This window comes from Gallinula chloropus (genome assembly GCF_964237585.1).
Source record: "Gallinula chloropus genome assembly, chromosome: 34".
NCBI classification, from domain to species: Eukaryota; Metazoa; Chordata; class Aves; order Gruiformes; family Rallidae; genus Gallinula; species Gallinula chloropus.
The window spans coordinates 1688337-1693160 of NC_140119.1; positions in this window are offsets into that span (position 1 = coordinate 1688337).

Sequence of the window (4824 nt, forward strand, 5' to 3'; positions counted from 1 at the left end):
ATCCCTTCTTTTGAATGGAGACCTGACACCAGACACTCATAAATAATCAATTCATTAATTAACTAAATATTTACATTTCCCTATGCCTCATTCTCTGTAGAACTAATTAATTAAATCAAAACAAACCACCCTATGGGTGCACTCATTAGCTATCTGATACCCAAGGGAGGGTTGCTACCGAGGCCCCCTGCTCCCCTCACCTGCAACACCTCATTATGCAAATCACCCCCCACCCCTCCGCCCTATAAGAACCCCCCAACCCCATCATGGCGCCATCACCCCCCTCCCCAAACCCACCACCCATCACCATGGGCACCCACTGGGCATCCACCATCCTCCTCTTCCTTGTCACCCTCCCAGGTAACGAGGGGGTGGTGAGGACGTGGGGATGGAGATGATGATGATGATGATGATGATGATGGTGGGAGCGGGTGACTCACTGGTGTCCTTCCTCCTTCCCCAGGGCTGCGGGCGACCATGACGCTGGTGGAGTCCAGAGGGGCCTCCAGACACCCGGGGGGTCCCTGCGCCTCCTCTGCAAGGGCTCTGGCTTCACCCTCAGCAGCACTGGAATGTTCTGGGTGCGCCAGACGCGTGGGAAGGGGCTGGAACGGGTGGCATATATTCGCAGCAGTGGTACCACAGAATACGCACCATCAGTCCAGGGCCGGTTCAGCATCTCCAGGGACAACTCCCAGAGCACGGTGATGCTGCAGATGAACAGCCTCAGGGACGGTGACACGGCCACCTACTACTGCACGAAGGATTATGGTGGTACATATGCTGGCTGCCCAAACTCTGTCCAAGTGTCCCCACCAATTTTGGCCTGTTATTGACACTTTTTGACTCAACTATGAGTGTTTTCAGGCCAAATATTACACACTGTCCTTCAAATCTTGCCTGTGCTGCCCACCAACCCCTTGAACTCTCTGCCCAACCCTTGGCCATTGGCCTCGAGCTTTGACTGTTTCCCTCCAATCTCAACGGTCTTCAACCCAACCCTCAACTGGTCACCCCAACCCTCGCCCACTGGAGCCATGTCCAAGTATCAGCCCAGACTTCCTACCCTGAGGGCCAAGGCCGTGGCCGTGGGTGGTGGTTTGGCCCTGGCTGGAGGCCAGACGCCCACCAAAGCCGCTCTCCCACTCTGCTGCGGGGTGGGTCGGTCTCTGCACAGGCTGTAGATGGTCTCTGCTCCCCGTCCTTATCCATGGGCTGTGAGCGGACACCCGCTGCACCATGGGCTTCTCCACGGGCTGCAGGGGAATCTCTCTCTGGCACCCGAAGGGCTTCATTCTTCCCCCTCCCTCCTTGTTCCCTGGTCTTGGTGTCTGCACATCTTCTCACATCAGTTCACTCCCTTCTCTGGGGGCACAAAGCAGATGCCTGTTGGGGTTTTTTCCTACAAAACTGTGATTCCCAGAGGCGATGTGACCATTGCTGATGGGCTCAGCCTTGGTCAGCAGCAACTTTGGCCTTGATTTGGCCGATGTTTACAGTCCCTAACCCTAACCTGAAGCTGAAGGCCAATGGTCAAGGGTTTTGCAAAGTGCCCAAGGGGTTGGTGAGCACCACATGAAAGTTTGAGCAAAAATGGGTAAGATTTGGGCCAAAAAGACTCAAAAATGGGTCAAAAAGTGTCAATAATGGGCCAGAATTTTTCAGCAGGGAGGTGGGGACACGGGTATGGGGTCAGGGCCACCAACATTAGTGCCGCCAGTAGCAGTTTTAGCGCAGTAGTAGGTGGCCGTGTCGCCGTCCCTGAGGTTGTTCATCTGCAGCGTCACCGTGCTCTGGGAGTTGTCCCTGGAGATGCTGAACTGGCCTTGGACTGCTGGCGCGTAGTCAGGGATGATACTAAATATGTCAAAACTTGCGACATATTCCAGTCCCTTCCCGGGTGCCTGGCGAATCCATCCCATCCAGGCGTTGCTGAAGTCGAAGTCAGACCCCTTGAAGAGGAGGCACAGTCACCCAACCAGTACCAGATGCAGTTTTGGCACAGTAGTAGGTGGCTGTGTCACCGTCCCTGAGGCTGTTCATCTGCAGTGTCACCGTGCTCTGGGAGTTGTTCCTGGAGATGGTGAAGCGCCCCTGCACTGACGGCGCGTAGTAGGTGGTGCCACCATCTCCGAATATACGCGCAACGAACTCAAGGCCCTTCCTGGGTGCCTGGCGCATCCATCCCATGCGGGTGCTCATCAAGAAGAAGGTTACCAATAGGTAACTATAGTGGGTGTCTATGCTCATGGGGCCTTTCCCAGGGGTCCAGCCCCAGCTTGGTCCCTCTTCCCCTTCCTGGAGGCTTCCGCACCCACCCTGAGCAGGGGCGTGGGCAGCTTTGCTCCAGGGGAGAAGAACTTGGCCTCCTCAGCTCCTTTTTTGGAACCAAACCTGCTCTTCCCGTGGCTTCTCTGGTCACTTTGGACCCAGATCTCACTAAGCTTTGGGTCTACCAGTCCATCATGACCCAAATCTGCTCTTCCTTTGGCTTCTTCTGTCCATTTTGACCCAAATCTGCGGTTCCTTTGCTTCCTTGGGCCAATTTTTACCCGAATCTTGAATAACTTTGGGGTTTGGGGCCAATTTGGGCCCAAATCTGCTCTTCCTTTCCCTTTTTTTCCCATTTTTGACCCAAATACGCAGGGTGAGGGGAGGCAGCTGTGCTGATTGAGGGAGAATTGCTCCTCACTGTGTCACCGTGGTGCTGCTGGTGGTTGGGGTGCTACTTATGGTGACACAGGTGATGACAAAAACCCGGCGCTTCCTCATTCTACTGAGGTTCTCAGCAAATTTGAGCTGGTTTTCCCAATTTTCCAGGGTTTTGACCTGATCCTGGTCATTTTTGGACCTAAAGTTGGGAAATTTTCCACTTTCTACAAAAATATTTTGACTCTTCTCCAAATTTTGACCCATTTTTGCCCATATCTTCACATTAATGTCTTATTTATGACACTTCTTCCACCAAATGTGGCCTTTGTGTGCCTAAAATTGTCACTTTCTGCCTCCAAATTGACCCTTTTTACCTATTTTGCCTCAAATATAGGCATTTTTCAACCTAAAATTGCTATTTGGACCCAACATAGGGGAATTTTTTACATTAAACCCATTTTTGACCCATATATTTCAGGTCTTTTCCCACTTTTCCCTATTTTCCCCCCAAATCTTCACATTATTTTACCAATAATTAAATTTTTTACCCCAAATATGGTCTTTTATTGCTAAAAAATAGCATTTTCCCTCCAAAGTAGCTATTTTTTAGCTCTTTTTTTTCCCCATTTCCATCCAAATTTGGGAAACGTGACATTTTAGGGCATTCCCATTCCAATCTTTTCATCTCACTAGGATGAGCCTAAATCCGCCCTCTTTACCCCCTTTTTATCCCAATATTTTCTTATTTGGGCGAATTTTTCATTGTTTTTTGGTAATGTTTCCCTTTTCCCACCATTTATCAAAAAATTTTAGCTCAAGCCCATCACTTTTCTCTCCCAAAATCCACCATGCACACAAAAAATTCCTGGAAATTTATGAAAGAATGTGAGAATTTAAAAATATTTTGAAAATTTTAGAGAATTTTTTAAAAATATGGAAATGTTTTGAATTTTTAGACTTTTTTTCCCAAAATTTATCTTTTTGACCCCAAAAAATTGTGTGGGGGGAAATTGTTGGGTGTGAATCATAGTAGTTATCCTGGTTGTATTAGTCATTGGGGCGCAGGAGCCGTCGTCACTGTCTCCTACGGTAAATCCTCATCACCATCATTTCCCCAGGACCAATTTTGACCTTTTTAGCCCCAAAATTTCACCATGCCTGGGCGGGGGCGAGTGGGGGAAGTGACAAGAGTCGACCCCACATCCCCAAAATTCCACCCTCAAGGCCGTCCTGGGTCAAAATGTGGCGGTTTTGGGAGGAGGAGGGAAATTGCATTTTGAGGTGAGAAATTTGATTTTTGGAGAGAATTTGGGGAATGTTGGTGAATTTTGGGGGGAGTTTAATTAGGGCGGTTTTAGAGTGTTGCCCAATCTGACTTACCCAACCCTTGACTGCTTTTGCCACAAACCCCAACTTATCACCCCCAACTTGGACTCCTGGAGCCACGGCAAATGCTCGGCCCAGACTTGATCCCCTTGAAGGACGAGGACACGGACATGGAGGGTGATGATGGTGGGAGCAGGTGACTCACTGGTGTCCTTCCTCCTTCCCCAGGGCTGCGGGCGGCTGTGACGCTGGTGGAGTCCGGAGGGGCCTCCAGACACCCGGGGGGTCCCTGCGCCTCCTCTGCAAGGGCTCTGGCTTCACCTTCAGCAGATTTGGCATGTTCTGTATGCGCCAGGTGCCCGGGAAAGGATTTGAATTCGTCGTGCTTATTACCAGTGATGGTGGCACCTACTATGGGCCATGGGTCCAGGGCCGGTTCAGCATCTCCAGGGACAACTCCCAGAGCACGGTGACGCTGCAGATGAACAGCCTCAGGGACGGTGACACGGCCACCGACTACTGCGCCAAAAGTGCTGGTACTGGTTATGGTGCTACTGGTGGTGGTACCCCCGACCCCATCCCTGTGTCCCCACCTCCCTAGAGAACAATTTTTTCCCATTACCAGCCTTTTCTGACCCATCTTTGAGTGTTTTGTCCCAAACCTTGACCATGTTCTGGTCATCACCCCACTGCTGGAGCCGAAGCTTTGTGGACTCAGCTGGGATCAGTGTGATCAGCGCTGAGCTGGTTCCTTCAGACACACACTCTGCTCACACAGGTGTCTCTGTCAGCACACGAGTTACACTCCATGGCTACTGGTTCTGGGCTCTGCTCACCCGCCCCACA